This window comes from Salvia splendens, chromosome 5, assembly GCF_004379255.2.
Source record: "Salvia splendens isolate huo1 chromosome 5, SspV2, whole genome shotgun sequence".
In the NCBI taxonomy this organism is placed as follows: domain Eukaryota; kingdom Viridiplantae; phylum Streptophyta; class Magnoliopsida; order Lamiales; family Lamiaceae; genus Salvia; species Salvia splendens.
The window spans coordinates 21265764-21293650 of NC_056036.1; the positions used below are offsets into that span (position 1 = coordinate 21265764).

At 39.3% G+C, this 27887-nt stretch overlaps 1 long non-coding RNA gene across 1 annotated transcript; it reads right to left on the reverse strand.

Annotated features, from left to right (window-relative positions):
* Positions 1–57: 57 nt before the first annotated feature.
* LOC121805588 lies at positions 58–4944 on the reverse strand. Its single transcript, XR_006051513.1, has 2 exons — positions 3184–4944; positions 58–351 (listed from the first exon to the last, which is right to left on the reverse strand). It is a non-coding gene; the product is annotated as an uncharacterized LOC121805588 (long non-coding RNA).
* Positions 4945–27887: the final 22943 nt, after the last annotated feature.

Consider the following 27887-nt stretch of genomic DNA (forward strand, 5'->3'; position numbering starts at 1 on the left):
TGGAATAACCTAAGAATTTTCGTTGGAAGAAAAATAAAGTGCAAGAAATTACTATTGTATGGAAAAATGAGGTAAATACTTTTATTAAGAAATGTGGGATATATATGTGTGTATTAAGATACGATACATACTATACAAGTTGGAATATGTGAGTGAAAAGAGACAACTCACCCTAAGCTATACTTACAACTATGCACGTTTAGAAGCAATTCCCCCACAAGAAACAAGAACCAAGGTGATGAAAGTTGCTACTTTAGGAAGTAGGCATGGAGGATGATGTGAGCAAGATTCCACCCTCTCTTCTCTCTCGATTTCCACCTCCATAATACTCCAAATATGCAGCCATGGTACCTACAAAATTAACACCAAATAGGGGTAACAAAATATGACTCACAAGTAAAGGGAAAGGAGGAACAAGCCCAAATAAGAAAGGAGATTAGTAGGCTAAATAGGGGCAGCCCAGGGGCTGCAGTGTAGGGCCTGAGATCAGCCCTTTTTCCACTTTCCCAAGTTTCACCAAAGAAGGAAAACAAACAAAGCTCATTAGGTAAGCACCAAATGGACAAACCAAATCCTCTTTTCCCCATCGTCCAAGGCTGAGGAAACAGCCATGATAGATCAGCCCAAACATTCACCAAATTGGTATAAAGAGCTCAAAAGGAGTCCAGGTATGTAGCCTCAAAATAGAAGCACAATCCCCCAAAGTTCAGGCACAAAACGCCAAGATTTGAGGCTATATAAGCAGCCCCCCTCACCACCTTCTTCCTCCCCATTTTTGAGCACCTAAATTTCACATATCATAGTAGGAGTACAACCGAGGGGAAGGAAGAGGAATGAGGAGAGGGCAGCGGCGCAATAACAAGGAAGCAGTCCGGCAGCCGCATAGACCGAAGTAACCGTCCAAGCTAAGGTAAACCCCTCAACCCCCATTACTCCTTGCATCATGTAGATCAATCATAACACTTAGCCAAGAACTTAGAGCTCAATAAGATTTTACAACAATAGCTTGAGCAAGTAATACATAAGCTTAGCCTCAACATCCTTTCTGCCCCGAACCACAACAGGGATACGACTGCCATGATAGCCGAAAACATGGAAACATGACCCCTAAGAGAACCGTAGATCTAATCAAGAATCATGAAATGTAGCAAGAATAAAGAGGAGTATGCTTTAAATTTCACATCATAACAAGCTCATTCTAGTAAGTTCTCAAAGAATTAGAACATAGGATTTAAAATCCTTCAGCAAGATCAAACGAAATACTCAACAATCACCAAGCTGCTGCTTAACTCAAATAAATTGAGTAGAAGGGGGATAGGGGAAAAGACTTAGCTTCAGGCCGAGGGGAAGTCGACGAGGCGAGCCGGAACACGGAGGTGTTGCATCTTTTTTCTATTATCAGAGTAATAACCACACAACGAACTCCAATCGATCACCACCTCCATGATTTGATGGAACTTAACCCAAAATCAAAGACACAAATCGATAGAACAAACGAATAGGAACTGCATTGATGATGAGTATTACACAAATGGAACTTCAAATGTAAATGGAACAAGAGATACAATGATAGGATAACTAAAACCACTTAAGGAAGAAGGATAAAATGAACACGATACATTCAACGGAGAATCACCGAATCACCGGATTCTCATGATGACCACAGCTCGCAAGCTCACACAATTCTCATGGATGCAATTGAAGAAGATGGTCTCCGTATTTATACTCCTCAGATCTGCCTTCTCTCCCCTTTCTATTTGAGCTGACGTGGCCCACCAGCTGGCATATAAGTTGTTATGCACGTTAACAAACACGTGTCTCTAGCTGAGTGCTTTTCTTTTGTTTCTACAATTTATGATCGTAACAATCCATCCCCCTTAAGATTCCTTGTCCACAAGGAATCATGGAGCCAAGCTTCTTGTGCTTTATCTTCCCATACCTTCATTTTTACCCTTGGCTTAGGAAACAAAACTGACACCAACTAACCAATATTAGTAAGCTGATGGATCCTTTTCTTCCCACAGCAGCCAGTGTTCTTCCCAACAGCTATAGTCTCATGAGTAGCAGCATCAAAGATGGGAATAGAATTCCCTTTCAAGATATTACTAGTGAAGAAGAGATATGCCATCTCTAGCCTCCCCCACAATCCATAACCAGCCCTCTTAGTTGCATCATACAAACTAGTAGGCTAATCAGTCATATCTCTCTCTGAAAATAACACCTTGGTGTTCAATCCATCCATAGAGCTACTCAAATCCCACACAATTGAAGGCTGAGGTTTTTCTACCTTGTGAACCTCAAGCTAGTAGACTAAGCGAGCAATGTTGCTCTGCACACAAGAGATAGGATTCTCTATGCCGTAACGAACTTCGGCTTGCGATGCCAAATGCATAACATGAGTGAAGGACACAATTTCGAAGTGCTTCTTCAACGGAGAAACGTCATTGATATCTCCATCAACAATGTCAAACCCCGTTCGCTCTAATGTTGCAGCCCTTTCATCCATTTCCACGTACTTCCCATTGATCCCTTGACACGAAAAGAGAACTCCTACTGCCGCGGAAACTGCCTTTTTCTTTGTTATTAAACCAGCAAAATCTCTATAATTATTCCTCAAGCCTCTCAATTTGGTCATGTAGTCAGCCAAAATACCCAAGTTATCCACCCTAGCAACAAATTTCAATCCACAACGTTTATTTCCCAATTTCTCCCGGTCACTCAAATTTTTCCATTGCCTAACAGATGCCTTCGACCCAATCACCTCTTGACCAAGAAGGTTGGTGACTCCATAAAACCATCAACTAGATTCATCCTATTTCGTGAAGCACAACGAAAAGCATCACCAAATGAAGACTTCTTTAAACCCATCAACACTCCAAACACATTACATGCGAAATCCGACATGGGAAACACTCCATCAAATAGATCATGTCGCTGCTCACCACTCCTCTGATCAGGTTGCATTTCCACCAATGTAGACTCATTTTCCCACTGAATTCCCGAATGTCCTCTAGCATCGGAGATGCAAAATCCCCCACGCCCCAAAAAACCGTTACTATGATCATCAAACCTCTCGTATAGCTCATCATCACGTTGAGCCACGAGCTTCATCTTCACATTGGGCTTAGGAAACTAAACTAATAGCTTTTTTAATGATAGAAAGATGAGGAAGCTTGAATTTACCTTTTGGGCATTTCCTCGAGCACTTGATTGAAGGAAGCTTCTCTGATTTTGCGATCCAAATTCCTCCGATTCTTTCCCAGACTTCTCCACTTTTGGATAGTTCTTTGATTCTAGCGATGAACTCAAAAAGTAAAGCTCTGAATCAATGCCATTTACTGTCATTCTCGCCCCATTCCACGATGTCATCTCATCGAACCCTTCTGGGCAATTTTGGGAAGCTCCAACACTGTCACCAAATTTCTTACTGGATAATCCAAAATTTCCATCACTTCCTTTTGATTCCCCAAGCTTCCGTCGGTCTGTACCACTTGAGATTCATGGCTGTCGGAGTCCAGATCCATCGTTGCTATTGCTTGGTGGACGTCCCAACCTTCGTCTCGTGATTTAAGGTTGTCAGATCTGGGGCGATCGACTTGCGGCAGTTCAAGCTCCTCTGTTTTCTGCACTGGAGACCGATTACACTCCAATTGCTCAAAATCAGTGTTGCAATAGCTGCTGGAGTTCGCATTCGTTGTCTCCATCGATCGACCTTGGCTCGAGATGCTTAGATCTAGAATTGCTTTCTTCAGTGCGTCGAATTTAGCATCCATGCGACGCCAATGAGCCTCACAGTGAGCCTCCAATTTTTGCCATAGGATCCCTATTTGTTGATCCTCTTCTTCAACACGTGATGATTCCTTATCTGCAGCTGCAACTTCTCCCCCAGGCTTCGAGGAGATGATATTTCGAAGTAGTTGCATATTCTTCTCCCATCAAGCATTGGATTGTTGTGATTCCAGCTTCCTTCGATTCTCCGTGATTCCTGTATCGAACTGCTGTGATTCAAGTCGTCTTTCCCCTCCGAGGATCGACGGCTCTGATACCAATTGTTGCATCTTTTTTCTATTATCAAAGTAATAACCACACAACGAACTCCAATCGATCACCACCTCCATGATTTGATGCAACTTAACCCAAAATCAAAGACACAAATCGATAGAACAAACGAATAGGAACTACATTGATGATGAGTATTACACAAATGGAACTTCAAATGTAAATAGAACAAGAGATACAATGATAGGATAACTAAAACCACTCAAGGAAGAAGGATAGAATGTACACGATACATTCAACGGAGAATCACCGAATCACCAAATTCTCACGATGACCACAGCTCGCAAGCTCACACAATTCTCATGGATGCAATTGAAGAAGATGGTCTCCGTATTTATACTCCTCAGATCTGCCTTCTCTCCCCTTTCTATTTGAGCTGACGTGGCCCACCAGCTGGCATATAAGTTGTTATGCACGTTAACAAACATGTGTCTCTAGCTGAGTGCTTTTCTTTTGTTTCTACAATTTGTGATCGTAACACGAGCCGGAACACGGAGGCGGCGATGGCTGGCGCCGAGCGACGTAGCAGGCCGCAGCCCTGCTCGTCGAGCAGCCGAGGACTACTCCGAACTCGATGGAAGGAGATAACACGATTGAGGAGGGAGTACCCGCCGACGGGACTCCGAAAATCCGTCGAGGTAGCGGCAATTTCGCAGAGGAAGAAAGGCGTGCTCCTGTGTTCTCTAAATTTGGGGCTTGTTTTGAAGATAAGTGTTGAGGAAGAAAAGAGAAGGAAATAAGGGGGGGGGGGGCCATACGCCGATGAGACTCCGGCAGCCAGTGCGTTGTCGCCGAGAGAAGAAGAGGGGAAGAGCCGCTGCTTCTCCTCAAATTTTAGGGATTTGATTTTGGGAAAGTGTTTTGGGAAGAGGAACAATACCGATGGAGAAGGGAGAAAAAAAGGTGGATGCCTTCTTTTCTTTTAATGGGCCACTTTATTTATTTTAGTTGGGCTTTAATAATTAATTGGAGCGGTGGTTGATTTAATTAGTTGGATGGACTCAATGGAATTAGTGAGGAAGTGGGCCGAAACATTTTAAAGGAGAGTGGATCATGGACCGATTTTTAATTGGCAGTTGGGCCAAGATTAAATAATTGGGCCGAGAATTATTTATGATGGATTGGAATTAATTTAAGGATTGAGTTGGAGCTCATTTATTTAATTCATGAATAAATTACTAAGTTTCTGAAGATGGAAAAATATTGAGTTGGAGCTCAATTAAATTAATTTTCCCGAATAATTTATCGAGTTCCCGGTGATTGGAAATATTAAAGTTGGAGACGCGAAGGGCCGACCGGCGTCGCGGGCCTTATGCAAAATCCGAAGAAAAAGGATTTAAGAAGGGATTTTCCAATAAACCTTATTTTATTAAATAAGTGCCCAAATATTTATTTTAGAGAAAATAGAATTTCTCCGAAGTTAGTAAAGTGAATAAATAAACTCTGCAGAGTAGTGAAGCCCGAGATAGGATTAAGAAAAATCCTATAAGACGGGACTAGGATATAGGTGCTATCCAATAGGATGCATGCATTCTTTTCTCAAGAGAAATAGTTCAAGTACTAATTAGCGTGCTACGCTATTTATTTTCAAAGGATAAATTATTCAAGGGCAAGTGAGGCCAGACGAGAGTTGTTATTTGGAGATAAGCGTATCAGGTGAGCTTTCTTTTAATATCCAGCACATTAGTGCGGATATAAATCAAATACTTGTGAAATTATGAAGTATCATCTTTTCTCAAAATGAATATGTGATTATCTTCAAGTTGTTGTCATGCCATAAAATGTTTATTTTTTAGGCCTGTCTGTTGGGGCTATATGTTAGGGTTTGTATACTAGAAATCACCTTTCGAGTGATTGAATACTGTAAAACTCTAATTATTATTTTCCAATGAATGCAACAGATTATTTTTGTCATGATGTTGTTTTGTTTTACATTTAATGGATGTTTATTGCATATTTAAATATACAAGCGAACATAACAAAGTCTAAGTCTTTGTTTTAGTAGACCGGTTGTGGGCTGCGCTCAATTTAAGGTACGCGGTCAGTCCTGAACAAAGAAAAATAATAATTTCACAACCTAGATAGGCCTAGACTACCTATCGTGAAAGGTTGCAATGTCAGTTCGACTATTTCTAAGCCTTATTGAAATAAGATGACGTTGGTGTGGTATAGCATTGAATGGATCTAATAGCAAGACGAGTCTTTATGCTATCTACTGAAAGACGAGGTCTCGATAATTAATTTCTTAATCAACGTATGTTAGCATTGAGCATACGATATTGAGTATCTACTACCAAAGGTGCGGGTTTTTCGTCACCCAATGATCCAGGTATATTGGGTAGTGGTGATCATTATCTGGCGGTGCTAGGATTGCTATTATGTTGAATCGTGAGCGAGGAGAGTCTCGTTTGATAACATCCACAAGAGGAGCTCGAAACAAGGTTTTATTATTCGAAACCTAGCTAGTTGGAGTTTTATTACTCTATGAATAATAATAAGAGTTTCTTGCTAAGTCCACTCTTGGAGATTAAAATATGTTAATTAATTAAGTCCATAGCATACATTGATTAATTAATGAATGTTTCTATCTTAAGCACGGGAAAATGAATTACACACACAAAAGGAAACCCAGAATACTTGTAATTTCGGATTTGGAAAGGCAGTGCAATATTACTTCTGTAGTGGCTGCTTGTAATATTCCAGTATAAGCTTGTATTAAATTGTGGATTCAATTTAATTAGTAAAAAGCTAATTGGGTGAGGCCATGTCCAAATTCTTCCTTAGATCCCTGACTGGGCCCAATATGTGACTTAATATAAATAGGAGAATAAAGGAGACAGAAAATACACTTTTTCCTAATCATAATTTTCGTCCCTCTCCATCTAGAGAGAGGATCGAGTTCTTAAGATCTTCACGTAGACAACACGCAAGCCATCTTCGATTCTTAAGTTAATCACCGAGGTAAATTGGCTAACTCCGTAGTACGCATGTTTAAGGATATTTTGTGCTAAAGCATGTTATAATTCAAGTTGCGAGCATGATACATGTGATAATTACGAGAATAGAGTTTGTCTGAATAATCTGCTAAATAGATCAGTTTTGTGTGATCCGTTAGAACGCACGATTCTGCTGCCAACCCCTTCAATTGGTATCAGAGCCAGTCTTTGGCTCTGATTATTTGGATTTAAATTTTGCGAAATTCATGTATGCATGTGTTATTTGATTACGAATCATGTTCTTGTTGGTTTTTGTTTAATTTTTATGCATGTTGAACGAGAACTGCCGAATCAAACAACTTAAATTTTTCGATCACACGAGACATGCGATCCGTCGGCGTTCGCGCCGAGACGGATCACACCACGCGCGATCGGGATTAGGGTTGTCGATTGAGTGGGAGCCAAGGGTTCACGATCACTGGGCGACGCGCAGACGAGCAAGGGCTCGTACGCGCCGCCGACCGAGACCGAACCCTAGGCGGTGCCCGTACCAAGGTCGACACCGAGGCTGGCGCGGTGCGACGGTTCAACCGAGAACCCGCCGAGACACCGAGACGCCGAGAGCCCAAACCCTAGGCGGAAGGACCGAGACGAAGCTCCGAACCACTGGACGAGACGTGCACGCCTAGTCACGCGACGTGTGCCGCTAGAGAGGGAGCATCGTGCCTTGGATGTGTCGAGACAGGCGGTCGAGAGGAGGTGCCACCGTGCGCGCGCCTGGCCGAGACGCTCACGACACCCGACGGTGCGGCTGGCTGAGACGACGCCACGGGCGACGTGCTACCCGACGCGACTAGGTAGGCCGAGAGCAGCGGGGCTATGTGCGCGAGCTGCTGGCCGAGACGTGGTCCGACGACGAACTCGTTGGATCTTCGTCGTTCATCGTACGTGCAAACCTCGTGCGATGAGATAACGATGAAAGATTATTTTAATGATTATTTAATTTTTAATTATAAGAAATCATTAAAATAATATTATTTAATGGTAATAAAATCTTTTTGGAAGATTTCCCTAGATTTTAGGAATATTTTTATCATTATCTATATCTATGGAAATAAATAATATTATTTTATTCCTAAATGATATAGACAAGAATAATCTAATAGTTTCCTAATATTTAAATATCTAGAATCCTAAGCAGGATAGATATGTATGAATTCATTAAATAATAAAACTTCTCTTCCTAATCTTGAACATGGAAATAATTTGAATTGAATTTTTCATGTCTTAATAAGAATTAAATAACCTAATTATTTTAGATATATCTTATAGTAGACATGAATAAGAATTAGATTATAGAACATTACTTTCCTAAAGGAAGATACCAATTATGAATAAAAGATTTAATTATCCAACATATTAAATACCAACAGAATTTAATCAAGCCTTAATCTGCCTCAAGGCTAAGGATAATTAAATAAAAACCATAACCAAAATATCTAAGCTATAATTACGAACTCAACGTTTGTATATGGTCTCCATCAATTGGTCTGCAATTTATGAAACTTTTTTCTAATATTATCGCCACCTGCTCTGTGGGGGCAATAATCCTAAGAAATAGAAAGTTCATGAGGGCGGACTTCTCAAATATAAATAGTATGAACTAGAGTGCGGTTTCCAATATTATCGCCACCTGCTCTGTGGGGACAATAATCCTAAGAAACTACGAGATTCAGAAGTTCACACAGGATTTATAGGATAGCTTGATCTTGTTAGCAGCACATGAGCATTGTTATGGGAGTGTGTTGTAGGAATGAGACTCTGTAATGCTAAATTCGGTGGTCTTGCTTAGGCAACATTAGGCGGCCATGCCACTCTGTGGTCTCTGGACTATTTGTCGGTGTTGTGACCAGTAAAATTGTATGATTTCTATGCGTATTGACCTCCTCTGGAGGGTACAAAATTTTAATTTTACAATTGTAAGATTTTGAAAAGTTTTATAGTTAATCTAATCAAACTTCTTACATGACAAATGGTAAAATACTCAGTTTTGAAGTGCAAATCAAATCGTCAATATGTCGTTCAATCCTCTTTATGCAATTCTTAAAGAAAACAAACTCGAGGGCCAAAATTACATAGAATGGAAGCAAAACTTGGATATCGTTCTTACAACAGAAGAGTACAACTTTGTACTCACAACCTCGCGATCTCCAGGGCCGCCGGCCAATGCAGCGGCAGGAGTCAGAGATGCACACAGACGGTGGCATAAGGCGAATGAGATGACTAAGTGCTATATGTTGGCATCTATGTCATCAGTGCTCAAGCATCAGCATTCATCCATGGAAACAGCCGCCGAGATCATGCAGAATCTCAAGAGTCTCTTTGGTACTCAGAATCGAACGGCAAAGTCTCAAGCCTTTTGGAGTATCATGTCGAAGACGATGAAGGAAGGCTCGTCTGTGAGGGATGGTACTCAGAATCGAACGGCAAAGTCTCAAGCCTTTCGGAGTATCATGTCGAAGACGATGAAGGAAGGCTCGTCTGTGAGGGACCATGTCCTCAAGATGATGGGCCACCTCAACTAGATTGTGGTCTTGGGAGGGACGATCGATCCCGAGTCCCAGGTGACTATTATCCTTCAAAGTCTTCCCCCTAGCTTCCAACATTTCAAGCTCAATTTCGAGATGAACAAAAGGAACTACACCTTGGCAGAGCTGTTGACTGAACTTCAGTTGGCAGAGGACCTTATGGTCCAAGCTAAGGCGGCCATGATGACTTCGGCGCCTCGTTCCTCTGGCTTCAATCCTAGCAAAGGAAAAAGGCAGACGTCGAACTCAAAATCGGGCAAAGTGGCTAAGGGAAAGAAGAAAAAGAGGGCAAACAAGAAGCTCACGGAGAAGTGTTTCAAGTATGGAGAAAAGGGGCATTGGAAGCCAGACTGTCCTAAAAAGGGCAAGGCTATAGGTATGCACCAAGCTTTAGTCGTCGAGTCATGTTTGGCTTCGACATCTACTTACACTTGAGTAATTGACACGGGAGCCACTGATCATATTTGTTTTGATCCTGACTTAATGCAGGTGACAAGAAGGCTACATGATCGTGAGATCGAAGTCCAGCTGGGCGACACTACAAAAGTGACGGCCGTTGCAGTGGGAGACGTTTATTTGCGTTTTAGTAGTGATAGATTTTTTATTTTGAAGAATGTTTTGTTAATACCTTTTTTTAGAAGAAATTTAATTTCAGTTTCTAAATTAGTTTTTTATGGATATTTGATTTCTTTTAATGACACCTGCGTTATTAAGAAAGATGACTCTTATATCTGTCGTGGTATCATGGAAAACGATCTGTACACAATGGCATCTACACAGCTTAATAATCGCAAATCAGAACTCCATACAACATCGAAAATTTCAAAGAAACGAAAGGAACCTTCAAGTTCGATGAACGAAGCGTACTTATGGCACCTTAGACTTGGTCATGCTAATGAAAGGAGGATCCATTCTCTTGTTCAACAAGATCTGATTAAAGGTCTAGAAGAGGAACCTTTTCATAAGTGTGAGTCATGCTTAGAAGGCAAGATGACCAAGAGGCCTTTTCAGGCTAAGGGCAATAGGGCCAAGGAAGTACTTGAGCTCGTTCATTCTGATGTATTTGGACCAATGTCTACTGAAGCAAGAGGTGGTTTTCGATACTTCATCACATTCATTGATGGCTTCTCAAAAATTGGATATGTCTATTTGATGACCCACAAGTCAGAGTCTTTTGACAAGTTCAAGAACTTTAAGGCTCAAGTGGAAAAGTATCATGGTAAGAGTATCAAATGCATGTGTAACATCCCAAACTTTTGTGACTTCTTTTCATGTAATTGGAATTTTGGGGAATTCTGAAACGTTTGATTCTATGTGATTAAGTGCTTTGTGTGAAAAAATTGACGTGGTTATTATGGAATGACGAGCTTGAGATTTATGTTATTCCAATGTGGGGAAATAATTAATAGGATCATGCATTTATTCTTTCTCAAGTCAATTCATTGAAAAATTCGGCCCTCCCAAATTATTGAAATAGTACTTCTTTTTGTGGATTTAATTAATTGTTTTGGGACATTATTCCAAATTAAATCCAAACCAATGGACCTTAAATTACACTACATGAAATTCGAACTCCATCCTTTTATCCTTGGGAGTTTCGAAAATCTCCAATAGGAGATTGGATTATTTTTCATTTGATTTAACTGGTGCTTTATTGACTCTCTTCTTTTAAATTAAATCCAATTAAATCATGCCACATATTATTTCTTCACCCAAAATAAATAGAGAGTTGGAACATTTCCTTGGCTATTTTAGCCTAATAATTTTCGGCCCCTCCAATAAAATATGGAGGATATTTTAGGATATTTTATTTGTTCCTATTTTGTGGAACCCCCTTTTATTCAAATAATTTCCCATGTCTAATTAATTGAGGATGTGAATATTTTCCTTCTATTTTTCCTCCATATCACACGCCCCTTTGCATTATTTTTCCTTGTGGGAATTTAATTAATTGTTGCCTATTTTATGGGAGCCTTTTTCCTATAAAGAAATTACTTAATTTAAATCCTATTTTGTTTAATTGGGGATTTAAATAATTTCCTTGTACAATTTCTCCTTAAATTTTCGGCCCCCTCCTATTATTTCCTACTTGGAGATTTAATTTAATTGTTCCCTTGTATTCATTATTTTTATTTCCTAAATTATGAATATATTCTCTCCAAGTAAATATTGCTATATTTCCTTGTAATTAAATCAGCAAATTTTGGAATTAATCCCCTCAAAATACACGCCTACTTTGTGATCTAATTGTGGGATTTTTATTTAATTTATTCCTCCCACAATTCAATTATTACTTGGGTGTGAATTAAACCTAGTACATAAAATAGAATAAATCCTAACCCTAGCCACTATTTTCACACGCCTCCCTCTCCCTCATTCTCTCCTCACACGTTTTCCCTCTCCTCTCCACTCTCCCATCTCCAAAAATCTTCCATTCAAGCTTATTCTTGCATCCATTGGAAGTACATTCGAGAGTTTCCGACGGATCGCTTCGTTCTTCTCTTCTACCGATTGGTTTTTGTAAAGGAAGGTATAATTGCACGCTTTTTCTTCTCCTTCTCTTTTGAACCATGTTTTGAGTCCTACATGCATGTAGAGAGTGTAGGTTTGATAGATCGCAAGTTTTAACGGGAGAGAAATTGTGTGTTCGTAAGAACTTGTTTGATTTTTTACGTTGTTGATTGGAATCATGTGTATTGGATCGAAATATTTGTGAATAATATGAGGTTGTATGCAAATATGTGTATGAAGAACGTGTAAGCATGATTATGTGTTTTCGAGCATGAAAAATCGGTGGTTGTGTTGTGGAAGTTTAAAAACTCTAATCCCGAATTTGAACCAGAAATCTGTGATGAACGACCAGTGACTTATGATCTGTATTCGACCCATCAAACGAACGAATTTTGCTACGAAATCTTTACTGAGTAAACTTCAAGGTGTTTTCTGTGTCTCGTGTAAATTTCAGCCTGTTTTATCGAAAAATGAATTTTTAATAAATTTTTGAAGTTGACTGCGCAAATCTGCCAGAAACGTGAGTTCTCGCCATGAATGTTTTGTTTTCTGTTTGACTGACCAAATGACCTCCAATTGATGTGATTCTTGAACTATATGAAAATTTGAAGTGTCTTCTGAGTCGTGTTAAATTTTCAGCCTTTTTGGGCATCAGATGAATTTATGGTGAATTTTTCAAATGAACTGCGCAATACTGTCGGAAATTGTATGCTACGACCAGAGAGTTCAATATGTGATATGACTGACTAAATGATGTGATTTCAGTGTGAAAATTTTCATGTATGAACTTGAATGTGTATTCTATATTGTGACCAAAATTTAGCTTCTTTTGAGGTCGGGTAAATTTATGGTGATTTTTACAAAACGGTCGCGCAGTTCTGCCAGTTTTCTGCCTTGTTAAAATATCTCTTATTTTCAAGTCTAAAAGTATTGTATGATGCATGTGTGTCCAAGGAACGTGTCTAAATGATGTGATCACGTGTGATAAATCGAAATGTGTTACGATGTGTTCTCCCATCTTTGTGACGTATGTTGGGTCGGGGATTTGAGAAAAACGACGAGAGAATCGATAGGACATGCATAGTAATATGTTGTTGGGGGAAACTAATTGTGTTGTCTTTGACGAGGGTGTTGTGTAGTCGTGAACTCGAGGATCGAGAGTTGCTAAGTGGGTTGTGAATTGCTAAGAGAACGAGGTGGGCTTTCTTTTCAAACCTCTTTACTTTTCCGAAAAATATTATGTGGAGATATAAGGGTGGTTTAACTGTTATGTCATGCCATGTTGTTTTTGTATGAGATTGTGTGCCTGATGCCTAGTTCGTATGAGTTTACTCCGTTAGGCTATATGGCTGTGTTGTGAAACGAATTCGGGTTCGAGTAGGGCCGTAAACCCTATCGGGCTGTGTACACTGGTGGGATCGTGAGCCGTCCTTGCAAGTCGGCCGGTCTCGTGGGCGAATAGTGTGGCCACACTTTCGTCGCACTGCGATTGTGATTGTTGGATTGATGTGAATAGTGGGGAGATAAATTGTCTGGCCAGACTTGAATATTTTTGTGTTTCTCGTGATATTTTTCCTACTACATAAAACTCGAGATCACTGGTATGGATGACATAACTATTATTAAAATATTTTCGGCATGAGCCCATTGAGTACAACAAGTACTCAGCCCTGCATATTATTTTCTTATGTGCAGGTTGAGCGGGATGTTGCGGTGGATGTTGAGCTGGCTTAAGTACTTAGGATGCGTTGTGTCGTCATACATAGGCGTCGTCCTTGACTCTCCTTAAACCGTATTTTCCGCTGCTATAATTTGAACCATGACTCAAGACTTAATCTTTCCTTTACGTTTTGTGTGTGAACATGTATGGTGGTGATGAGTTTTAAACAAGTGTTTACGTTGTCTTTTTAAAATTTATTCTTCACGACTTAAGTTAAGTATTTGTTCAACTTTAGTTAGTTGGTGTATTCCTTAAGTCAAATTTTTCCCGTTGTCCTTTTAAAAGTATTTTATCTTATGCCTTTTCAAAAAAAAAAAAATTTAACCTTAGAATCTTTAAACTAAGTTGTTTTCTTTTCTTTAAGTTAATTAAGATGTTCTTTTTAAATTGTTGTCCATGCATGTCGGTCACGATCGCCGCGTTGTGGTACCCCTTTGTATGGGCGGTCGTGACAGCCTGCGATCTGATTGTGGAGGCGAATACCTCAGTGCCGAGTTTTTGAACTACTTATCGGAGTCGGGAATTGAATCCCAACTGACTGCGCCGGGCACGCCCCAGTAGAACGGCGTGGCTGAAAGAAGGAACAGGACCTTATTAAACATGGTCCGATCGATGACGAGTTATGCACGACTACCTATTTCATTTTGGGGACATGCCTTGCTTTCCGCAAGCCATATATTAGACAATCTACCGTCAAAATCCGTACCTACTACTCCTTATGAGTTGTGGACTGGGTGCAAGCCCAATCTAGCACATCTCAAGATTTGGGGTTGCCCGAGTCATGTATTGGAAAAGGATCCAACTAAGCTAGGATCAAGGACTGAGGTATGTTTGTTTATAGGGTACCCCAGAGGGACGAAAGGTTATGAATTCTTTAGTCTCCAAGATAAGAAAGTTTTTGTGTGCACTCATGCCACATTCTTAGAGGAAGACTATGTAATGAATCATAAACCCAGTAGTGAAGTGGGTCTTGAAGAGCTAACTTATGTCACAAGTTTCATTAACAAAGAACAAGTACCAAGTGTACAAACAATTCCCGAAACTTCAATTTCTACTCCAAGTATTGTAGTGCCGCGCCACAGTGGGAGGGTCTCGCATGAGCCCGATAGATACATTGGTTTGGGGGAATCCATGGATCACTCCTCGGACAGCAATGTATTAGATCCCTGGAACTTTGTGCAGGCGCTGGCAGATGTGGATCATTGCGAGTGGGTAAAAGCAATGGATTCAGAACTACAATCTATGATAGATAAAGACTTCTACGATTTGTCCGTCCTACCCGAAGGTTGTACTGTCATTGGTAGTAAGTGGATATATAAACGTAAACGTGGACCCGATGGACGAGTTAAAGTCTTCAAGGCAAGACTAGTGGCTAAGGGGTATACCCAAAAGGAAGGTGTCGATTACGACGAGACTTTCTCCCCAGTGGCCATGCTCAAATCGACCCGGACACTATTGTCTATAGCAGCTTATATGGATTGGGATGTATGTCAGATGGACGTTAAGACTGCGTTTCTAAACGGCGGTCTTGAGGAGACCATCTACATGGAACAACCCGAAGGATATGCCATAAAGGGCAAAAATCACATGGTTTGGAAGCTTAAGAAGATTATTTATGGCCTTAAGCAAGTATCTAGATCATGGAACCAGTGTTTCGATCAAACTATTCGAAAGTCTGGATTCGAAAAGTGCCCAATTGAAAGCTGTGTGTATAAGAAGGTTGAAAAAGGGAATGTAGTGTTCTTAGTTTTATATGTAGATGACATTCTTCTAATTGGAAACAATAAAAAGTCATCAGTACGAACTTGATTTTCAAACCAGTTCGAGATGAAGGATATGGGAGACGAGGGACACATCCTCGGGATCAAGGTTCTTCGGAATCGAGAAAAGAAGATGTTGTGCTTATCTCAAGAACCTTACATCAACACAGTACTTAGTCGTTTTAACATGCAGGACGCCAAGAAAGGTTTCTTACCTTTTAGACATGACATCCACCTATCTCAAGAGATGTGCCCCAAAACGCCGTCTGAGATACAAGCAATGAGAAGGATTCCATACGCTTTGACAGTTGGAAGTCTCATGTATGCTATGCTTTGTACGAGACCTGATATTTGCTTTGCTGTTGGCATGATGGCAAGATATCAGTCAAATCCGGGCCAAGGACATTGGACTGCCATAAAGAACATACTCAAGTACCTTAAACGGACTAAGGGCTATGCTTTAGTTTACAATGCAGTCGAGCTCTGTCCTTTGGGATACACTGACTCAGACTTTCAAGCTGATCAGGACTCGAGAAAATCTACTTCAGGATATGTGTTCACCTTAGGAGGTGGAGCCGTAATTTGGAAGAGTGTGAAGCAGAAATGCATCGCGGACTCAACCATGGAAGCCGAGTATGTGGCCGCTTCGGAGGCCGCAAAAGAGGCAATATGGTTCAAGAACTTCCTTATGGATTTAGGTGTGGTTACGAATCTGCCCAAGAGCATCACCGTTTATTGTGACAATTCTGGTGCTGTGGCAAATTCGAAAGAACCAAGAGCTCACAAAGCGAGCAAATACATAGAGCGGAAGTATCATATCATCAGGGATATAGTGCAGAGAGGAGACATACAAGTAGTCAAGATTGCGTCAGAGAACAACCTGGCAGATCCTTTTACAAAGACATTGGCGGTGAAACCGTTCGAGGGCCACGTTGAAGGGATGAGAGTTCGACTCATTCAAGACCTCAACTCGCTTTCAGTATAAGTGGGAGAAATTTAGACGTGTGCACTACTGTTTTGTATACTCGAAAGCTGTTTTGAGTATAAGTGGGAGATTGTTAGGGTTTGTATACTAGAAATCACCTTTCGAGTGATTGAATACTGTAAAACTCTAATTATTATTTTCCAATGAATGCAACAGATTATTTTTGTCATGATGTTGTTATGTTTTACATTTAATGGATGTTTATTGCATATTTAAATATACAAGCGAACATAACAAAGTTTAAGTCTTTGTTTTAGTAGACCGGTTGTGGGTTGCGCTTAATTTAAGGTACGCGGTCAGTCCTGAACAAAGAAAAATAATAATTTCACAACCTAGATAGACCTAGACTACCTATTGTGAAAGGTTGTAATGTCAGTTCGACTATTTCTAAGCCTTATTGAAATAAGATGACGTTGGTGTGGTATAGCATTGAATGTATCTAACAGCAAGACGAGTCTTTATGCTATCTACTGAAAGACGAGGTCTCGATAATTAATTTCTTAATCAACGTACGTTAGCATTGAGCATACGATATTGAGTATCTACTACTTTGACTTACCAAAGGTGCGGGTTTTTCGTCACCCAACGATCCAGGTATATTGGGTAGTGATGATCATTATCTGGCGGTGCTAGGATTGCTATTATGTTGAATCGTGCGCGAGGAGAGCCTCATTTGATAACATCCACAAGAGGAGCTCGAAACAAGGTTTTATTATTCGAAACCTAGCTAGTTGGAGTTTTATTACTCTATGAATAATAAATAAGAGTTTCTTGCTAAGTCCACTCTTGGAGATTAAAATATGTTAATTAATTAAGTCCATAGCAAACATTGATTAATTAATGGATGTTTGTATCTTAAGTACGGGAAAATGAATTACACACACAAAAGGAAACCCGAAATACTTGTAATTTTGGATTTGGAAACGCAGTGCAATATTAGTTCTGTAGTGGCTGCTTATAATATTCCAGTATAAGCTTGTATTAAATTATGGGTTCAATTTAATTAGTAAAAAGCTAACTGGGTGAGGTCATGTCCAAATTCTTCCTTAGATCCCTGACTGGGCCCAATATGTGACTTAATATAAATAGGAGAATAAAGGAGACAGAAAATACACTTTTTCCTAATCATAATTTTCGTCCCTCTCCATCTAGAGAGAGGATCGAAAATTGCTCTCCTTCTGTGATTAGTTTTCTGTCTTTGTTATTTAAGTCCTAGTACACTGGTGAGATTTGCCCACACAAATATCAGTCTATAGTCCGGGACACCAGTCAGAAGATCCGAGGTTGAGTTCTCAAGATCTTCACGTAGACAACACGCAAGCCATCTTCGATTCTTAAGTGAATCAACAAAGGTAAATTGGCTAACTCCGTAGTAAGCTTGTTTTAGGGATATTTTGTGCTAAAGCATGCTTCAAATTCAAGTTATGAGCATGATACATGTGACAATTACGCGAATATAATTTATCTAAATAATCTGCTAAATAGATCAGTGTTATGTGATCCGTTAGAAACGCACGCTTCCGCTGCCAACCCCTTCATATAATTCATGTCAACAACAAACATTATTATGTCAACGAGCTATATAATTCATGTCGAGAATAAATATTTTCATGTCAACGACCTATATAATTAAAGTCAACAGCAACGTTTTACGTATAATTAATGTCAACAACAACATTTTACGTATAAATTATGTCAATAACATTTTACATATAATTTACATTGTATATATGTAGTTGACATGGATTATATATGTAATTAACATGGATTGTACATATAGTTGACATTACATGTGTGTAGTTGATATAAATTTTATATGTAGTTGACATGAATTATATATATAGTTGACATTGTTTTCGTACTCAACAACAAACATTTTCATGTCAACAACTTATATAATTTATGTCAACAATAATATTTTAGGCAATATTACAAACACCTTATCTAAACAACTCACAAATTCCAGCAACACAATCGAATTAAAAAATGCATCCATATATTTCACAAATTAATCATTGTTGGACGTCAAATAAATCGTCTTCTCAAATTCATCTACCTATTTCACAAATTCATCTACAAGTTCAAAGCAGGACCCACAAACCAGAAGAGAATCCATCCCCCAATCACGATGAAGATGGAAGCGTAGGCGAATTTGTTGAGCCAAAACAGCAGCCCTTTCTCGCCGACATACAACCCCACCGCCTTCTCACTCAAGCTCATCGATTCCCAATCCTTCAGCGGTTGCTTTTTCGTTGCCGCTCTACCTCCGCCGCCGTCGCCTTCCTCCTCCGCCTTAAGCTGCATTTGAATCGGATTTCTACGGTCTTCGCCTTCCAATTCAAATTTCAATCAATGATGCTAAGCAATTCGATCAGCATTCATCTAATTCAACCAATCAACTACTCATGAACGAATCTAACATGCACTCGAAACACAACCAAGCAAAATTAAACCAGAAACGCCCAATTAAAACCGCAATTCCCCAAAACCGAAACCGAATCGAGCACCGGAGATCACCAATTTACCTTGTCGGGCCTCTCGCCGTCGAGATCTGCTCTCTCGAGCGCCTTCTTCCCGGCAACAATGCAGTACCGCAGGTAATCGTCCAGCCTCCGGTCGCTCTTGCCGTCGATGTAGCCCTCCGCGTGGAAGGCCCTGATCTGGCCGCTGAACCGCGTGGGGAACTTGGAGGCGTCGAAGCGGTCTATGGGGGTGACGCCGCTCTCACCGGCCAGCAGCATCTGGGTAAAAATTGGGTGAAAATTGATCATCTGGGTGAAAATAGAGGATTTCAAGTTTGGGTTTTTGGATATGAACCCCGCTACATCTGACGGCGATCAAGAGGACCATTCTACCCTTTTGTAATAAATTAATTCAAAAATAAAATTTATGTGGCATTTTCTAGACCACTTATTATGAAAAAATGAGTGGCTGATAATGAATCTTAATTCTCAATTAGGCTAAAAAATCTCAATTGATCACAACCCTATATATATATAGGGTTGTATTCAAATCCTTTTCACCTATTTAATCCAATCTCCTTCTTAATCTCCACTGTGTATTTAAGCTGATCCAATGGCCTAAATAAGTGGGTTTATTCAATTAATTTAATGATTAAAAAAATGAAAAGGGCTTAATTGGTAATCACTGTCCAACAATTGATTTACCGTTATTCTCTCATGAATATCTTCCTTAATTCACTCCTTCAATATCTTCACGGTTCACTCTTTGCAATTATCGGTTCTCCATTCACGTTTCATCGTTGTTATTATCGTTTGTTGCCGGCGTTGTAGAGATCGGTGTTCTCTCAATAAATGACGTCTCAACACGATTTCATTCTCCCCTCTTTCACAAATCCTTCCGTGATAATTTATCCCGTATAGTTATAGACCACTCCACGATAGAGACTAAGCTTAAACCGACGCACGATGGCTTCGTCAAGGACCTCGATAGCGTCGATTTCTCCCAGAAGATTTCTGTTGTTTTCTTCGTCGCAGCGGTCATAATCTGCACAGTTGCGGGTGCGATTGCTACTGCAAACGCCAATCCCAGGTGGGTATGGGCGGCTGTGGCTGGGGTCGCGACGGTTGCCGACAAGGGGATGTTGCCGGATAATCTCCATGTACTCGTCAATGTATATTTTGTATAATATAATGCGTAGTTTAGTTTCTATAATGCATTATTTGTGATATGTAATGAACATTTATCCTGACCCGTTTAATTTAAGTTGTGTCGTGTGTCGTTGTTTGGCGCACGTTTCTTGTTTTCCCCAAGGGTTAAACACGCCTACGGGCTAAGGTGTATTATGTTCCTAGTCTAAAAAACGTTGTCCAAATACACGAGCTGCAGTAATTCGTCTGGGGTTGCACATTCATAGGGCTTAGGAATTTTTTTTAAACTGATATACATAATGTACATTTTGTATAGTATAATGTGTAGTTTAGTTTCTGTAATGCATTATTTGTGCTATGTAATGAATATTTATATTGACGCGTTTAGTTCAAGTTGTGTCGTGTTCTGATGTTTGGCGAACGTTTCTTGTTTTCCCTAAGGGTTTAATAAGCCTAGGGGCTAGGGTGTAGTATGTTTTAAGTCTAAAAACCGTTGTCCAAATACACGAACTAGAGTAATTCGTCTGGGATTGCACATGCATAACGCGTAGGTATATTTTAAAACATATATACATAATGTACATATTGTGTAGTATAATGCGTAGTTTAGTTTCTGTAATGCATTATTTGTGGTATTTAATGAACATTTATCCGTACCCGTTTAATTTAAGTTGTGCCGTGTGTCGTTGTTTGGCGAACGTTTCTTGTTTTCCCTAAGGGTTTGACAAGCCTAGGGGCTAGGGTGTAGTATGTTCTAAGTCTAAAAAACGTTGTCCAAATACACGAGCTGGAGTAATTCGTCTGGGATTGCACATGCATAACGCGTAGGTATATTTTAAAACATATATACATAATGTACATATTGTGTAGTATAATGCGTAGTTTAGTTTCTGTAATGCATTATTTGTGCCATGTAATGAACATTTATCCGTACCCGTTTAATTTAAGTTGTGCCGTGTATCGTTGTTTGGCGAATGTTTCTTGTTTTCCCTAAGGATTTAACAAGCCTAGGGGCTAGGGTGTAGTATGTTCTAAGTCTAAAAAACGTTGTCCAAATACACGAGCTGCAGTAATTCGTCTGGGGTTGCACATGCATAGCGCGTAGGCATTTTTTAAAACAGATATACATAATGTACATATTATGTAGTGTAATACTTAGTTTTAATTTCTGTAATGCATTATTTGTGATATGTAATGAATATTTATCATGCCCCGTTTCATTTAAGGTGTGCCGTGTTTCGATGTTTGGCGCACGTTTCTTGTTTTCCCTAAGGGTTTAACAAGGCTAGGGGCTAGGGTCTAGTATGTACAATAGCAACCACGTAATGCATAAAACAAGATAAATAATGCATTCAAATAGACAAATAATATACAGAATCACTCAAGTAATGAACATACAACTATTGCATTCATTCTTAGACTCATGTACAACAGCAATCTAATGATGCATAAAACATGATAAATAATGCATAGACATAGCTAAATAAAGTACAAATATTACATTCACTCATGTACAAGTTCCGTGACGGCTTCCTTCTGCCGTGGAGTAAAACTCTTTATACAATTCAGAAACTCGGTAGGGGTTCATCGACAATACAGATGGTCGACGTTCCTACCCCTTGGTTTCCTATCCTACGTCTCTTTCGGAGCTTTACTATTCCCGGCCTCTAATACTCACTCCCGGAATTTCTGGGCAATTCCTACTGGCAGTATATCATCGACCACCTCGTCGATGTCCAATATTAGCTGCTTTGATGCTGTACAACATACAGAATAATAACATACAATTAGTTACTATGTACAAGCTGAATAAAATAATGTGGACAGTTATACTGCATTCACTTATACACTCTAGTACAGAAGCATCAAAATAATGCCTAAAAACTGATACGTAATTCATTTTAATAATCAAATAATGTTCAGAATAAATCAACAAATGCACCATGAATATTGCAATCACTCATTGTCTCATGTCCAACAACAGTCACATAAAGCATAAACCATGATAAATAATGCACTAAAATAACTAAATAATGTACAGATCCGGTCAAGTAATGAACATACAGATATTCCATTCACTCTTTGACTCATGTACAACATCAGTCACATGATGCATAAAACAGGATAAATAATGCATTCAAATAGCCAAATAATGAACAGAATCACTCAAGTAATGAACATATAAAAATACATCAGCCAACTTATCTCTGAATTTTTTGGCCAGCACAAATGGAATAATGTCGTCGACTCCGCCGTCTATCTCGACTCTAAGCTGCTTCTCTGATATGGATCAAACAACACAACACATCAGAAAGTTATCACTAAATCAAAAGACAATATGATATGAGCTGTAGAAGGATTAACACATATATCACAACAAATAATGCGTCAGTCAGAACAAATAATGAATAAAACTTTACCCATAATGCGTTAGACAAAGCAAATAATGTGCTTAATATACTCCTAATATTTACCTAAACCGGCTGTACAATGACATGACAGATACTAATAATACCATTTCATAATGCATAATATACTTCACATAATGTAAACTTCATAGAACATAATGCATTGTCTAAACCCAAAAATGCATATGTATTACACACAAAGACTATTAACCCATATAAAAAATACCACTCAATGTACCATAAACTCCAACATATGCATAATTACAGATTCATACTGCACTTCCCACCCAAATAATAATCATATTGAATCTTGACTGAGCTGCATAACCAACATAGGCACTGCCCGTATTAATGCATAATATAGTCAGCATAATGCAAAAAAACTAGGCACATAATGCACAGTCTAAAATTAATAATGCACATACATAATTTTTCCATGCTTTTAAACCCCAAAACAATGCTTTTAAACCCAAAACAATAAAAACACCCCGTCGGAAACAGAGAAAAGTCACAACAAACAATAAAAACCCGTCGCATACCAGAATCCATGCTTTTAAACCCAAAACAATAAAAACCTGTCTGAATTTCATAAGGCGCGACATATTGGAAGTTCCAATTTATAGTTTTCGTGTCTACAAAACATTACAGCGAAGTCAGGAACCTGGCCGCCGGTTGGGGTTCGGTGTAAGCAACGATGGAGGGTGGTGTCGTACTCTTGGACGATTGATGTCGATTGTTGTCACGACCGCACTTTCTAAGGATAGAAAGTACGGTGGATCTCGACTAATGGGGAATTAAGAAGCGGGAAGAAAAGGGGAAACAATCAAAGGGAGTACGACATATCGATCAAAAGATGAAATTTACATTTATCAATTAAAGTTTCAAATCCCGAAGGTACATAACGTGAATGACATGGTTTGACAATTCCAAGGAAATAGAAGAAATTCTTAAAACGTAGAGTAGCGGAAGCAATTGAGAGTTAGCTACTACTATGTATGAAGACACAATAGTAACCAGAACGTTATTGATTACAATTCTTGGCTCATTGCTCAACATCCTCCGCCTCCCGACCTCGCTCAACCTGCACATAGGGAAAACATATGCAGGGGCTGAGTACTTGATGCACCCAGTGAACTCATGCCCGAAATACATTTATCATTTAAGTTATGTCAAGCCATCATAGAGTGAAACTCGGATTTTACTTTAAAAAGACCGAGAGACACCAAAATAATTCCTTTAAAAGTGTCAGGGCTGACAATCATCATCCTCCATCATATACCATATCTGAACTATCATGTGAAACGAGACTGTGGCCACTACCTCGATCACTGGACCGGCCGACCTAGGGGACGGCTCACGATCCCTATCAGTGCACTAGTCCGAGTAGGGACTCACTCCCTAGTCAGACCCGAATTCGTTAACTATCAAAGTCTAGTAGGATATTATCCCAGTAGACAATCAGATGGGCAATTCAAAACATAAAAACGGCATGACATACTATTTTAAACCACCCTTATTTCACCATAAGCATATCATTTCAAAATAAAAGAATTTAAGTAATAAAGCCCACCTCAATAGCTTAGTGTTTTCCTTAAGCAGTTCCTCGTTCCGACTTTTAGCGTGCGTGCGAACCACCTTTTCGGAAAATACAATAAGTTCACATCAATTCTCTGTAACGACGATATTTAGAATGCATGCACTCTAATTAAAATCTTTTAATTCGTTTTCTCGGTTTTCGAGCATTTTCGATTATTCGGCGGCCGTCCAAGGCGTCGCGTGCGACGCCGGTCGGCCGCTTACGCTCGTTCTTTCCTCCGTTGGCTCCTCGTATTTTCCATGACGTCGGAAATAAATTTCCTAAAATTATTTAAGCGTATAATTAAATTATCGCAGTATTTTTTCTCTTCGCCAAAATACTTATTTCGCACTTGAGATAAATTATTTGTGCTTCAAATTATTCCGGGATTTAATTAAGTTATTCACCGGACCATCCATTATTTAATTTTTTCTTATCCCAAGGTAATTTAAAAGCCCAACCCACCTTATTCCTCCAAAATAAGATTTTGGCCCAACAAGTGGGCCCAAAATTAAAATATACTCCCCATTCTCCCTCACGCCATTTCCCTTTCCCTCTATTCCACTCTCTCTTCTTCTTCTTCTTCTTTCCCTCTCTCTTCTTTTAAGATTCCCGTCGCCCCTCCCTTTCCGCGTCGTAGCCGCCGGCCCGGTGAGAGGAGTGCTACCGCCGTCGCCTTCGATTTCATAAATGTCGCCGTCGCAGTGGGAGGGGGTCTCCGCCGATCTGCCGCTGCTGTCCTCCAGCCGGAGTTGCCGTCGCAGCTGCTCGCCGGGCGCCGCTGCTGCTCGCTGGAGTCGCCGGCCACCAATGCTGTGTTCGCCGGCTCCCTCCAGCTCCGCCAGCGCCGCCGGACCCTGCGGCGGCGGCGACTCCGCCGTCCACCAGCCCCTCTGCAAGCGCCCTTCTTCCCCCGAAAACACTCCGAACCACCCCGATTCAACCCGCAAGTTACATTTTTATCACCAAGATACGTTCTTTTGCGTTGTCGATTAACTACGGCGATGTTCGGTTCATTGTTGATTGTTTGTTTGATTTAGTTATTTGTGGGAGTTATGGGTGAGATATGTGATGAGATACGTGCTAAAAACTTGTGCTTTCGAAAATGGGTAGAGTTTATACCTCAAAGGATCGAACTTGTTTGTGGAGAAGACAAGGAAATGCAGCAACCTCTTCTTCTCCTCTTTCTCTTCTCGGCACTCTCTCTTTCTCTCATTTTTTTTTCTTTTGCTTGAAATGTTGAAGTGGTACGGTAGGGAAAAGATGAATGAACAAAAGTTATAACATGAGTGACTCTTGATTTTGTAGAATTGATGGTGGAAGAGGGAATGGTGGAGAAAATGGAGAGTCTCCTCCTTTAAGAAGAAACCGTCGGCCATGGGAAGAAAAGAGAAGAAGAATGGCTTCTTGGGCTTGCTCCCACATTTTGATTTAATTTGTTTTGGGCTCAATAGTTGCAAGCCCAAGTTTGTATATTCATTAATTGGCTAGCTTCTTAAATAGTTAGGGCCCAAGCCATTTTTTGTAGATAATCATTTGGACTCTAACTTAATTCGAGAAGCCCAAATAATAATATACGTTCTTTATATTCTCGCATTTCTTTCGATAATTAAAATTCACAAAACTTTATTAACTTTCGTTATCTTGTTCTTCACAAAAAAAATAAAGAACGCCTAACGTCACAACTTATATTTGGTATTGTTCCAAATATAATTTCTTCGATCGTTCCTCAAATTACGCGCGTCGTCCTCCATAAAAAGTACGGGCGTTACAATTGTTTCGCTGCCTAACGATGTTGCAGAGCGGCGGACAGATCTAGGGTTTAGAGAGTGGAGAGAGTGGAGAGTGATTATACAACGTTTAATGAGAGAGAATGAAGAGAAGGAAGTTTCAAATCCCAACAATTTCGCAATTACCAAATTCTGGCGATTCATTTTTTGCTGGATGACAATAATACCCTTATAATGAACATAGAATTACTAATTCACCCTCATAATGCACGAAATAAACCAAATAATGAACTACGGAATGCTAATCTAAGATTTAAATCCGGATCGTTCATCTTCAAGATCCAACGATCCAAATCAGAAAGGAACTTAAATCTAAGGTGAGAAAAGGAGTTTAACACTACCCTATAATATATATATATATATATATATATATATATATATATATATATATATATATAGGGGAGTGTTATATTTCTAATTCAATACTTAATTGCTAACTACAATTAAATAATAGCCTTGGATATTCAAATCAATCATGAGCCCCGGAATGTCAATACGATAAACAAAAAACGTCAATGAGGGTATTAAGGTCAATCTACAACAAATTAGTTGTAACTAACTTTTGAAAAATATCACATAACTTTAAAACGCATATAACTTTCTCCATTTAAATTATTTTTTCGCCCAATATATGTCAAATTAAAGATAATTTCATAAGGATTCTAACGAGATCTCACTTGCATATGTTCCGATGTCAAAATTTGAAAAATATTTCAAAAATTTTCAATTTTTTCGTACAACAACAAATGTTAACATAGTATATAAAATATGTAAATATAATACATGTAGAATGTCATTCTTAAATAAATATGTTGACATAAGCAATGCGTTGACATTTTCAAAGCATTGTTTTGATATTTTCAAAACACTATGTTGACATTTTCATCCAAAACCCTAATTTGATAGTTTTTTTTATCTTTTTCGATTTAATTAAAAAAAAGAAAATTATACGTGGCAAATTTTAGACCACTAGATTTCTAAAATCATATGGTCTTAAATTAGTTGTAGTTAGCAACTAGAGAGTGAGTTAGCAATTGATCACTCCTCCCCTATATATAGGGTGCTGTAAGGTTGAGATTATTTAGCTAAATTGAGAAATGAGATGCAATCTCAACCACTAATCCACAAGATTAACGAAATGTCAACAACTATCACATTATGTCAACACGGGGGTATAAGTGTCATTTCATTAATCAAATGGTGGAAAAAAATAAAATTAGATTTGAAATCATTTTCTAAAACCCTCTCTAATATATATCGCCACCATCAATCGTCTTCGCCGATCATCAATCAAGCCAGAGACGACGTTGCCTCCAGACACGCCTCCTCTCTCTCGCGCGCAATTTAACGTCACCGCTGTTCATCGCGCTTCGCCCTCCTGCTGCACGAAGCTCCGAACAGCCTTCTCTTCTCACGTCGTCGCTTCGCCGGAAGCTTAATTGTTGATTCGAGTATGGATTTGGAGGTATTAGGCTTTGTATTATCAATTGTGTTGGATGTGAACTGATTTTTAGTGAGAGAAATCGATACCTATGTTTTCGCTGCTGTTGTTCGCGTTTGTTGCCGGAGCTCTGTGTAGAATCCAGAAAGTCGAGGAATAAGCTATTTTGAGGTTCAACTTCGCTTAGCTGTTTTTATCAAAATGCTTGAAAATTTGGGGAAAATCTGAAAATACTGATTTCTGCTCATTTCAATGCTGAATTTTGCTTTTATCTCGCGATTTCAGCAGAGATCTCGCAGTTTTTTATTTAATTCAATTTCTGCTGTTTTTTTGTTGATTAGCGATGGTAGAATCGGAAGAGATGGAAATGAACAATGCTGCTGGAAAAAACGGAAGAGAACAACCATCTTCTTCCAGTTAAGGATTTGTTTAAATTTTTAAGATTATTGACATTTCATACAATAGCTATTGACATAGTTATGATAATATACTTGTGTTTTCT